Source organism: Pelophylax lessonae (assembly GCF_965119305.1).
Source record: "Pelophylax lessonae genome assembly, chromosome: 2".
Classification (NCBI taxonomy): domain Eukaryota; kingdom Metazoa; phylum Chordata; class Amphibia; order Anura; family Ranidae; genus Pelophylax; species Pelophylax lessonae.
The window spans coordinates 596,918,014-596,931,917 of NC_138769.1; positions in this window are offsets into that span (position 1 = coordinate 596,918,014).

Below are 13,904 nucleotides of genomic sequence, written 5' to 3' on the forward strand. Positions count from 1 at the left end.
CACAGCAGTGTCTACTCACAGGACATAGTGAATATGTGTCACAGAATTCAAGGAGATAAGAGTGTTGGTCTTCGTCAAAAAGTACATTTTACGCTTTTACGCTTTCAAGGTGGTTAAGATTAATAGTAGTAGTCTGGAAATAATTGAAATGCAAAAAAAACAAATAGAGGACCACAATGTATTACAGTTCCATCATATAATTTTTGAACCTTTGGAAAAGTAGTAACTGAAGAAGTAATGTTAGTGTGAACTGATAGAAAGCTTTAGATGTAACATTGTAAAAAAAAACATAATTTTGTTGGAATGTTGATGTAAAATAAAAGGTCAGTAACTCTTATTAACTAACATTCATGATCCAATCAGCAAACACTGAAACCAGAAACATATGGGGGATGCAGTGCAAAAACAGCCTAAGCTAGTCAATGACCCAAAAAATAAGTTGCCTAGTTTAAAAATAGAATACCCTTACACTGGTCAGGAAGTGGTAAAAAGGAGGTCATCTAAAAATTACCAAGAAATTATAACTTTTACATACATATATCTGAAATTGAAACAAAAAAAAAGAATCAGAGGCATTTATGGGGGAGCTTTGCAGGCACTTAAAATATCAACAGTGACGTTTCAGAAAAAAGAATCCAGAGCATTGATTTTAGATAACCTTTTATATAAAACAAGAAAAACCCCATCATTCCAACAGCAATGTCAGGTCCAGAATTGTGAAAGGACCTTGTATCAAAGAAGGAGTCAGGTAGCCTTGATCAAAAGCAACAAGAAGCCTGAAACATATGTGTAAATAGGGAAATACAGAAGAGGCATCCGCTCACAGTGGATTGAAGCATGACCAGATCTACACTCTTGTGGGCTTTGGGCACTTTTACTCCCTTGACACCAAAAACAGAGTATGACTTGATTCTCTTTTTTTATTTTGGGGATGAGTTACTAAAAACTCTGTGTACGGGAGAAAAAGTTCTCAAGCTACCTCTGTGCTTGCAAGGATATAAGAAAACAAACAAAAAAAATTAAAACTTCCACTAATAATGAGTTGCATCACACTTTATCTAAAAGCCATAGACCTGCAGCCACAAAGAATCATAGTAACAGTACAAGATGCCTATAGGCAGGGATGGGTGAAATAGTCCTCATTTGCCCAAAGTTTTCCTAATTTGTCAAAATGCATTGAAACAATATGAAGGGTGAAAATCAAGTGGTTTTTGGTGTTTTTAAGGGTGATACAACCCTTTCTCTGCTGAAGCCATTTTTTTAATGTTTTTTGCACATACATTAGTGTTAATAGACATAATACAATACTCATTTTGTTTTGTAAAATATAAAAGATGAGGTTGTGTCGAGTAAATAGATACTAAATATCAATCAAGTCAAGCCTCAAAGTTGTGCACGGGTGACAGCTCTAGATTTATTGCTCTTTCTCATGCACAGCAGTACCTAATATGCATATCATTCATATTTAAGTGCACGTGGGAGTTTTTAAAAATATTTTTTGGTTATGTTGTGTTGACTTGAGAAACTGTAATCATTTTTATGGAATACAAAAAATCCTTCAAGCAGGATATTTTAGGCACAACATACACAGTACTCCATTATAAAAAATCAACAGGTTTAATACATGATTATACCAGTTGAAATGTATCCAAAATTTCATAAAGTTCAATACAAAACTAACCCCACTTGTCACATTTTGTTGATCATCATATATCAATTCTATGAAAACCGTTTTGTGGACAAAGCCACCTATACTTCATTTTCTCTAGACTCACCAAGTCTAGAACTCAATGCTTTTCTTGGATGATAATCCACTTCTTCGGGAGCAGACAGTGGGGGGTGGTATAAGAGATAACTGCTCTAAACAAAAAAGAAAACAAGCAAACAACTAAATGAATTTACAGGATTAATTAATTGTGTGATGTTTAGAGCAGTTATCTTTTATATTCCCCACTATTACTTTTCTGGGGACAACCCAAAATAAGGAATTTTTTTAAACTTTCACTTTCAGTGATAATGGAAAATAGAGTGGGTGAATCTTCCTAACAGGGACACAGACAGCAATAAAAACCTGATGGGTGTTCTAATCCATCTCCTCTTTATCCAAAACAACAACTTTTGGCTTTAGTTATACCTTAGGATTTTTTTCCAATATACTGTATACATAGTTTCAAATTTAAAACTTGCAGCCTCAATTCTGGAGCAATTTTATTTCTCCATTGCATGTCTAATCATAGATATATGATGGGTAACGTATGTCCCTGGGCAAATGAACCTGTAAAGCCTATACTGTTGTAATTCATGCCGACAGATCTCAAAAAAGGGAATACAATTATGAAGAGGCTAAGATCCACAGAAGAAAATAGAGTGAATAATGATGTTTTTAGGGGTTTCCTTAAAGCATTGTCATTTCCTCAGTGACTCAACACATATCCTTTACTTCTTTCTGACTCACTGTATATTGTGCCATCGATCATCCTATATAGAAGATGCTAAAAAAAAAAAAAAATAATAAAAAAAAAAACAATAATAAATTATTATAGTCCAAGATAAACATTTTCTTTATACCTGTCTAAATACAGCTGGCCAATTATATATTTTTCATTTGTACAGATATAAAGTTGCACCTGCAGAACAGATATATTTTTACCATAGATTAATTAACATAAAATGTGATAAATTAATATAACTATAGTGTTAAAGTACAATTTATGTCATTTTAGAATAACATTTTATGAACTGAGCCATTCCTTTCCAACATTATAGAGATGAACACCGCATCGGCACAATCAGGTCATGTTTTATTAAAGTGGACATTTTTTTTCTGAACAGTATTTGTCAAGTACTAAAAATGGACACTACAGTTATAGTATAAATCTGCAATGGAGATGTGGTGGGACAACAGATGTATTCTAGTAACTTCATATTTAGCAACATGACTGTTCTGGCGACAATACAAAATCTGGGATTTTCCCTCACTTTTCAATCCCAATGACAATGGTCAGGAAATACTGAGTGGGTAAATCTACCTAGCAGGGACATGGACAGCAATGAAATTTATCAATATGCCTTCTTTTTTTTACGTGTTTATGATGTTCTAATGTTGATATAGCACTACCCCTGTATGAGTCGCTAGTGTCCTGGGTCCCCACTGCTGCACAGCCAGTCACATTGCATTTCCTTCATACATTCCAACGCAGAAAACAGTCCTTGCCTTTTTTTGATGTTTTATTAGGGGTTGATAACTTGGATGCGGAACGGAATTACAGAATGCCTAGGACTGGGAATAAACATTGGCCAGGGCAATTTTTCCAGGACCGGTGGGATGGGGGTTAGGGCGTTCGTGGTTGGTGGTTGGTGGTGGTCCTACACACTGTAATGTAAAGGGGCACTGTGATATAAAGAGGACTATACTGTAAACATTACAGTGCCCCTTTACAATGCAGTCACTTTTATATCACAGTGCCCCTTAACATTACAGTGCCCAGAGCATTCACAGCCCCCCATCACAGTGCCCTCCCCCCTTTCTCTCTAATCACAGTGCCCCCTTTATACTCTCTGCTTCCCCTGCACAGTCCTACCTTTGGCATTAAGAGATAGCTGATGCTATTAGTAATGTGTTTAAGTTTAAGTAAGAGATTGCAGGCATACTACAGGAGATGGTCAGAGACTGTGGACATGATACAAGAGACGGTCAGAGACTGTGGGCATGCTACAAGAGATGATAAGAGAATGCGGACATGATACATGACATTGTCAGAGACCATGGACATAATACAGGAGATGATCAGAGAGTGCGGACATGATAGAAGAGATGGTCAGAGACTGAGACCATGATAGAAGATATGGTCAGAGACTGCGGATATGATACAAGAGATGGTCAAAGACTGCAGACATGATACAAGAGATGGTCAAAGACTGAGGACACGATACAAGAGATGGTCAAAGACTAAGGACATGATACAAGAGATGGTCAGAGACTGCAGACATGATACAAGAGATGGTAAGAGACTGAGGACATGATATAAGACATAGTCAGGGACTGCAGACATGCAACAAGAGATGATCAGAGACTGCGGACATGCTACAAGAGATGACTAAAATGTGTATAATCCGCGCTATGGAAAAGCACCAATGTGTAATAAATTGCTAAGTGTGCATAGAGCTGCTGCGCCCCTTTAGACTGCTACCAAGGTAGTAGTGCCTGTTGTGAAACCTATGTAAAAATTGGGTTTTGGCACTGCTTTGTGTGCAATGTACAACTAATAGAGCGTATCATAAACCAAAAAACTGAAAATATATAAAAGAATATTGTGCAACATGTGCAGAAATTATGTGCAAAAACTTACAATTATTAATGAAGAGCATGTGCTAAATAAAGGTGCCCAAGTGATGTGAATATCCAATTTCACTAGACAATTTATACATAAACCCTGGGCTAATACAAGGTGATTTTATCGCAAACCTTTCTTAGTGAAATGGGGTTATGTCACTGAGAGCTCCCTCCAGTCTTTAATGCAATGTTAACCTATTTTCCGCCATGATACCCTTTAAAATTTTGCACAATTTTGACCCAAATAACTTAACCTATAGTTTTAAAGAACACAGCAACATCCACATATATAGGGCACCCAACATTGGAGGAGATTTATTCTTAAAAAGCAAATAGACAGTTGCACACTGTTACGGAGTAGTATTCCAGCATTTCCCTTCTCCCTCAGTATCTTCCCCTCACTCAGCTAACTTGACCCCAGTGCTGATTGAGGTGGGCAGGGGAGGGGCAAAGAAGGAGCCCTGATGTCCTACATACTTATTAACCCTCCTCTTGTGTTAGGGTCAAAACTGACCCGTTTTCAGGTTTTGAATGTCTATAAGTATCACATAAATTTGTTTATTGCATCAAGATTTTTTTACTTTGTCAGGAACCTCTATTTAAACAATGTAATAGAAAAATAATCCTTTTCACTAAATTATAAAATACTGTGGTGAAAATTAAGACGTTCATGGTGTTAGGGTCAATTCTGACCCAGTTATAATATAGGATTTTAGGACACTAATAAGTTCCAAAACTAAAATCATAAACACTCTCTCTGCTTAGTAACACTGACAGCCAATCACCTCTCAACCCTGTGAGCTGTAGTTAGGGAGGGGCCTATCTCTTTTCCTGCTTGTCTGCTTCTCTAAATAAAGTGAAGAAACATAGGACAAATTCATTTCAGAGTTGCTGACTTTATTTTACCATTTTTTAAATTTGAAAATGAGAGGTATGCTATCAAAAGAAAGGTCTAGGGGTCACACCAAAAATATTAAAACCAATCTTTTCAAGGATAAAGAAGCCTAACAAGGTAACCAAGAGGTAAGAAACAAATTTGATGATAAATAATTATTCAGAGGGTATTTTATGGCTGATTTAAAACACGGGTCAAAACTGACCCTAACATCATGGATAGTAACGGAATTCTAACATAAGAGGAGGGTTAACCTATGATGTCATTGACTGTTAGGACATCGGCGGCTGGCTGCAATGCCGCATAAAAAAAACTGTGGCTTTATGTAACAAAAAGGCAGGTGGGATTCACTTGCTGGCTTGTGGACTGTTTTTGGGCATTTTGGGGAACATTTGTAATCCTTTTGCCAATATCTGTAACACAGCACAACCCTTTTGAGCAGGGGAGACCTGATTTTTTTGTTGCTGTAGTTCAGTAGCATTTACAGGTCTCCTCCCCATCCCTATCTTTTCAATGGACAATTAACCACTTAAGCCCCGGAGGATTTGGCTGCTAAACGACCAGAGGGTATTTTGCGATTCGGCACTGCGTGACTTTAACGGACAATTGCGCGGTCGTGCGACGCTGTACCTAAACGAATTTGGCGTCCTTTTTTTCCCACAAACAGAGCTTTCTTTTGGCGGTATTTGATCACCTGTGCGATTTTTTGATCACGCGCTATAAACAAAAAAAGAGCGTAAATTTTGCAAAAATAGCAATATTTTTCCCTTTTTTTTATATGAAATTCCCCCAAAAAAAAATGTAAAAATCAAAATTTTTTAATATTTTCGGCCAATTTGTTTTATGCTACCTATGTTTGGTAAAAAAAATCGCAAAAAGCGTATTTTGATTGGTTTGCGCAAAAGTTATTGCGTTTACTAACAAAGGGAAAGATTTTTGTCATTTTTGTTGTTTTTTTTTTTAACGCGTAATGGCGGCGATCTGCGATTTTTTTTGCGGTACTGCGACATTGCGGCGGAATGATCGGACCCTTGACTGACATTTTTGACACTTTTGGGGTTACCAGTGACATTTCTACAGTAATCAGTGCTATATATATGCACTGTTACTGTAAAAATACACTGGTAGTGAAGGGGTTAACTTTATTTGAGAGGGAGGGGCTGTGTGTGTCCCTAGGGGCGTGATTCTAACTGTGATTGGCTGTGGCTTCAACTGTATGCAGAGTGATCAATGGATCTACATAGTAGATCCATGTGATCAGCTCTCATACAGAGAGGAGAATGACAGGCAGCTTGTTTACACAAGCTGCCTGACTTTCTCCCTCTCCCCCGCCGATCGCAGAGTGGCCGGCGGCGATCGGGTCCGCCGGTCACACGCGCGGGGGGGTCCGTGACCACGCGGGAGCGGGAGCGCGCCTCCGGCGGCGCGCGCTCGCTCCCTAAACCCTCACAGGCGAGCGACGTAGACCTACGTCACTTTGCCTGTGAGGGGCTGACCGCCGCCGTAGATAGTCGTGCGGCGGTCGGCAAGTGGTTAAAGGAGATGCAGCACACTGATGAGCTCCGCTCTGTCACTCTACTCTTTCCTTCTATCAGCATCATCCCTGAACTGTGGCACAACTGATTGCCCCCCTAGTTTTGCTTCTTCCTCTCCCAGTCTGAACTTTGCTGTACAGGGATTACAAGAAATTTGTAGGCAGGTGCAGTCTACTTTCTTCACTGTAGGTGGCGCTCGTCCACAGTGGCATTACAGTGGAGAGGAAGTCAAGAGGAACATGGTTCCTTTATGGTTTCCTGAGTCTCTAAGCAAGCTATCTATTTTGATGCAGCCACCCATGTGACTCTAGCAAACATCTTGGGTCAGGCATAGCCTATTTAAGGTCCTGGCTCCCAGGCATTTTGTGAGGGGATAGAGTAGGGACAGGTGCCTTATCTAGTAAGGACAGAACAAGCTGCAGGTAAAGGCTCCTAATGAGGAGGGAAAGTGTAGGGTTCATAACTTCTCTGGACATCTTCCCACTTGGGCACAAAATTTCCAAGCCGCATTCTGGCCCTCCTAACAGGTGCTGTCAGTTTGGCTGTATCCTGCTCTCTACACGCTGTTGGACCTGTGAGTATTTGCGGTTGGGTTGCTCTCCCAGCGATAAACCAGTCCAGTCAAGTCTTTTCCTAATGCTTTACTTAATGGCAACTGACATTAAAAGGTCCAAATCATGGAAAAACAGTCCCCTTTGTAAGAACATATTGTCCTCAAATTAAGTATTTGAATGCAAGTGTTTTGAGTCTTTACCACAAGCTATTTAAATGCTTCTTTCCTCCAGCATGACCAAACCAGGCCTGAGCTGGGGCCTGTGAAGGTATACATATGTCTATCTTACCACCACCTAATGGAGCTTTCCATGTTCCTGCTCTCCCCATACACTATACTACTTGCAGCTCTACCTCCACCTTACATACTCTACAAGGGGGAAAGGAGTTCCTTCTTAGATCACTATAAAAAGCACACTAGAGTCCTCCTAAAACCAGGAAGAATGGTACCAGTTGGGTATCTTTAGGAAATTCAGAGTATGCACTATTTGTCACCTTTTTAAAAAAAAATTATCATTAGGGCTCATGTACATGGGCATCAAACTCAGAAGCAAGTCAATGGTTTGATTCACCTTTTAGTTACTCAGGCATTGGTTTTGAATTGTATTGAGCTGCTTCTGATTTACTTTACATGTACACAAAGTTAAAGTAATTGTATTGGCAAGAAGAGCAGCTCAAACACAAAAAAAAGACTATGTATGTGAAACTGGCTTTGATTACTCGGGGGTCTGCATGCTCTCGGGCTTTGTAGAGGGGAGAGGGAGGGAGGGGAGACCAGTTTTTACCAAACCAATTCATCTGGTGTCATTTTAGATTTTCAAAGGGTCATTTACAGCTGGTGGGTGTTTATCCCACAAAGATTAGCAATCTAAATGACATTAAAAATAAGTAATACTGATCACTAAAAAAGAGATCCTGTGCATGAGGATATCATGTGAATTGCTTCATACTGTTTATAATGTTGGCTATAAAAACACTGATACATTGTAAAAGCCATACAAGGGAATTTCTAGTGAATGGTGCTTGCTTGTTGGCAGGTGTGGTTAGCTTGGCTCTGTTCTTTTTATAGTATGGTAGGGCAAAATTGTAATTGGGTGTTGTCATGGGTGTAATTAGTACCCATGTGTGGGAGGGACCTAGAGGTAGATGGGGCATGGGAGTCAGATACCCCAGTACTGCTATGATGTAGTCTCCTGCAGAGCTAATCCAAAGTGCTGATCCAGAGCTATTTTCGGGGCTGAATTCCTAGGCGAGGTGGTACAGAACATGGGAAGAAAAGTAGTCACCCTGTCTCCCCTGACCTTCTTTTGCAGATCCTGCAGCGGGGTGTATAAGGCCTTGGAGGCCTGGAGAGAGTTTTCTGATGTGAGTAATGGTAAAGCCTGGCAATGAGTGTGCCATCTGGGAGCGTGCCTGGCTGGGCAGAGTTATAGAAGTGACGTTGGGAAGAGAATGGCATACTAATATAAGAACCTTGAATCCTCCAACCCTCAGCTGTGGGTCCTCTTACTTGGTGATTGAAGCTTAAAGAGTGTAAAGGTTGTAAACCTCAGAAAAAAAAAAACCTGAAAGACAAAGGCATAATGAGCTAGTATGCGTTGCATACTAGCTCATTATGAAATACTTACCTTAGAAGAAGCCCCCCGCAGTGCTGCCCACTCAACGGTGACACGGCTGACATATTCGACCGTCCTGCTTCCTGGTTTGCGTCCTCCGGCCATATTATTGGCCGGAGGCACGATGACATCACTCCCGCGCATGCGTGGGTGGCCGTTCCTTCAGAGCACATGCACCGATGATGTCATCGGCTGCATGAAATGTAAATATCTCCTAAATGGTGCGAGTTTAGGAGCTATTTACAGTGCCTATAGGTAAGCCTTAAAGGTTTACCTATAAGTACAAGTTAAAGATATGTACCTGCGCTCTGAGCTGAAATGACTGCTACAGAATGTCTAACCATGCATGTGGTGGAGGGCCACTGTTCATGGAGCCTCATACAGTGTACTAGACGGGGCCCCCAACCCCATCAACCCACCTAAAAAAACATGCAGCTTTGTCTTGGTTTGGCTACTGATGACGTAGATGTGGGATAGGTCAGGTGCATTCAGACTAGGATCCGAACACAAGATCATCCCTGCCAATAGGAATGCTGCTGCCTACTTTAAGGCCTAATAGATATTTCTTGAGCCTTAACCACTCGCTGTCCAGGCCAATTGTGACATTTTTCACATATCCTGTAGGGTAAAATCAGCATTTTTTTTTTTTTTTGCTAGAAAATGACTTAGGACCCCTAAAAATTATATATTTTCTGAATGGAGGCCCTAAAAAATAAAATGGATGTTAGTGGAATTTTTTATGTTAGGCAGCGAAGATTTAATGAATTTTAGTGCACACAAACTCAATATAATGCCCAATTTATTTGTAAAATATAAAAGATGATGTTGTGTCGAGTAAATAGATACCAAACATATGAAGATTTATACGTGTTTAAGCGTGTTGTGCATGCCTGTGAAATACTGACAAACTACAATACCTAGAATTTTCCAAAGGTGGCACTTTAAATGTCTTTACAGGTTACCAGTTTACAGTTAAATGTGGGATCTGGCACTGGAATTATTGCTTTTTTTCATGTTTGTTCAACAATAGTGCTATCAATAGGGATGAATAACATCCCTTGTGATAGCTGGGGTAGTAAGAGGTCCTCTTAAGGAGAGATGTGGGGTCTATTAGAACCCTGATCCCTCCTCTGCCCTCTTTGACAGCTGACCAGGGATAGGCACGGACCAAGGCCGTGGCGGACATTTTCCAAAGTACAGACCTTAGTGAAGGACACCAAGGTACATTGAAAATTAAAACCATCAAAAAACGAACAAACATTCTGTCTACTCTCTGGCCTAGTTCTACAATTACCAATAAGTTTAAAATAACAACATTTACTGCTTGTGGTATTATTGTTATAAACGGTTTAAAATATTTTCAAAATTCTTACCTTAATATTTTTCGGTTGTATTGAGTCGCAGCAGCATCAGGGCCAGTGCAGGCCAGGGAAGGTCCCCCCATAGATCCCCCCCTTTAGTGCAGGTCTCCTGCCATAGAGCCCCCTTTAGTGCAGGCCAGGGCAGGTCCCCCCTTTAGTGCAGGTCTCATGCCATAGATCCCCCTTTAGTGCAGGTCCCCCATAGATCCCCTTTAGTGCAGGTCTCCTGCCATAGAGCCCCCTTTAGAGCAGGAAAGTGCAGGTCTCCCGTATATCCCCCTTTAGTGCAGGCCAGGACAGGTCTCCCGTAGATCCCCCTTTAGTGCAGGCAAGGGCAGGTCCCCCATAGATCCCCATTTAGTGCAGGCCCCCTGTAGATCCCCCCATAGATCCCATTCCCCCTTAGAGCAGGCCAGGGTCCCCTCCCATAGATCCCCCGGCCTTAGAGCAGGCCTGGCCTGCTCTAAGGGGATCTATATGGGGACCCTGGTGGTCCTGGCCTGCTCTAGGGGGGATCTATATGGGGGGGGACCCCTGGCCTGATGAATGGTCCCAACCCATAGACCTCTCCCAGGGACAGTCAGTCGGACAGTCCCCCCAGGGTGGATTCCCCCCCAGTGACAGTCAGTCCCCCCAGGGTCACAGGTGGGCCATGGACAACCCCCCCCAAGAACCCTTAAAAGAGGCCAGGGCAGGTCCCATCCCTTCCTGAGGTGGCCTACTGGCCCCCCTCCCCCATAGACTTCAGTTTTAATCTTGTACTGTACCTTGCCCTTGTGTGTCTCTCTCCCCTCAGTCTCTCTGGTACTCCTCCTGCTCCCTGAGTCTCTGAATGACTTGACGTCTTGAGTTGACTTGACTTGCTGCTGTAGTGTTCAGTCAGTGTCACAGTGAGTGAAGATTGAAGAATCATCAATCATCATCATCCGGCTCAGCGGCTCCTCAGTCCTCTTTTGACTAGCCCCGCGGCCCGCCGCCGCGCCAATTCCACGATATTTTATTGGCAGCCGCAGCAGCCCGGGCAGGCATGCCTTCTTACAACTTCTGGGCGGCACTGGGCTCCAGCGGGAGGCGGAACTACTAGCGGCGGGCGGCGAGAGAGACTCACTCACTGCGAGTGCGACTGCGAATATGCAGAATAGCGGGGCAGCGTGGCGGACCCGGCAAGGCCCAGTCACGGACACCGGTGTCCATGAGCGGACACCTTGCCGACCCCTGCAGCTGACCAAACACAGATCAGTTTGATTGTCTGCTTCCCTGGTCCCAGGCTTCCTCATGGGATTGGAGAGCTTAAAAAAGAGTCAGGCACAACAGTGAGAAAAATTTTAGCTGCACAAAAATCATCATGGCCACCGCATATATTATTCCTGTTAGCTGCTTTGCACTATAAGGGGGAGTTGATGAGAAAGGTAAAAAGGTGCAGCTGAGACGCATGTTTTCACGCCTTCCTTCCCAAACAAAAGTGTAAACGAGGCTTAAAGTGGCTGTAAAGCCCTAAGGATTTTGACCTTAACACATTCAATGCATTAAGGTAAAAAACCTTCTGTTCTGCAGCCCCCCCACCCCACCAGACCCCCTCTTTTTCTTACCTGAGCCCAATCCAGTGATGTGCACAAGCACAGCCGCTCCAGCTGCTGTCACTCGCCTCATTGGACGCTGCTGTCAATCTAAAGCTGTAACGTGGGCGCGGGGGGGGGGGGGGAGTGAAGGGGCCCGGGTCTCCAAAAGGAGACCTGGTGGTACCCTTTGATCGGCAGCCCTGATTTTGTGAAAATTCTGCTAGTATATCAATGTGATATGTCATGGAAAAGTTACAGTAAAGTGCGGGAAATGCATTTGTGTGTGGACATTCCCTTATTCTCAAATAATAATACCTCTGGCTGGGGAGTGGGCCTCAGACTAGGAGTATGACACAATATGGTGGAGAATTTCTCAACAACAGGTGGACGGTTGTCCTATCCAAAAAGAAGCTGGGTAGGGACTTACAGAGTTTGGCATCAACACCTGACAAATTCTAGCCCTCCTCACATGCTGCTTATGTACACACAGCAGGAGCTTGTCATAGAACAATACGCAGATTCCGGAGAAAGAATTAAAGATGATTTTGTGAACTGGAACTTTGATGAGAATTGCAGCTGTGGATTTATCAAAAGTGATAATACACAGACCCTTGCCAGCCATTTATCTCTGTCTGTAGCGCTTTATGAACATTAGACATCAACTCTTGTAATGTGTAATTAAGTGTGTATTCTTCATTTATTTTTTGAGCTTACACATTCATTCTAAAGGGACACTTTTTTGTTTTGATTTTGTTATAAGTTTCATCAATCAGCCTATAGATAGAATAAGTTATGTTGCTTTTAAACTGTGTGATTAATAATATCTTAGCATACTCTGTGACATATAATATTTCAGATGTTATATGCAATCAAGCTAGTTCCCATCTGGTGATATAAAGTGAGAATTTATTCCTACACAGTACCCTCTAGAGGCAGCAAGAGGCAATGCGCCTGCACCGGCCCCGCTCGTCACTTCCGGTTTGCGATGATTCCTGGGAGCTGAACGTCATCGCTCCCAGGAATCAATGCGCCTGCACCGGCCCGCTTGTCACTTCCGATGCAGGCCCGTCATTCCCTGTTAAACAGCTTCTGGGCATGCCCAGAAGCTGTGCTTGATGCTGATGCTGATGCTGATGCTGTGCTGATGCTTTATATTGGCGTGTGAGTATCCATTTGGCTTTTTGAATTTAATAAACTTATTAATGGTAATGCATGAGGTGTTTGTGCCCACCTGGGTGTTTTTTTCTGCTCATTTTATTTAAAACCTAATTACATGTTTAGGGTGGCTTTAAAATATTTGTTTAGGCCAAGCTGGCCCAAATGAACTATTTCCTTCATCATCAGGCATGCTTTATAAGCTACATACAGTATACGGTGCTGTATTCTAGTCTTACCCGCCTCGCCTCCTCAGCCATTCAGAGGATTCTTTTTATTCATATGTAGAATGCAAAGCTTCCTGTGAATGGCTGAGCAGTGCTCGGTAGTGATGGACGAACATCGGCCGGGGCGGTTAGCGAATGTCAGCCGCAAATTTTCTCAAAAGTCCACGAACTGCGAGTTTGCGGCGGGCCCCATTGACTTTAATGGGAGGCGAACTTTAAAAACCTTTAGGTCATATTTGCAGCCACAAAAGATGTACTAGCTGTGCACAAATAGTCCCAGCACATAGACAATGTCATAACAGAAGTATTGCAATTGGAAAAGTTGCCCTAATTTTTTTTTTTTTTTACAGCAAAAAATATTTTCTTTTTTTCATAAATCAGCCAGAACTGACAGCAGCCAGTAAATACATGTCTAATACATATAGGGTCAATTCACACATCTGTAAAATGGGTGCGCATCCATTCCACAATTTGGCGGAAACTTTACAGACCCATTGATTTTCAATTCCAGTCTGAAAAATTAGGCATTCACAGGATAAAGAAGTAAGTGTCGGCCATTCCAGGCCCCGAAAATTAGCCCACATGCATTTACCTGACAGCTAAGAACATTGTATTCTGTGGCTGAAGGTACATTAGGCATTCACAGGATACAAAAGTAAGTGTTGGCCTGT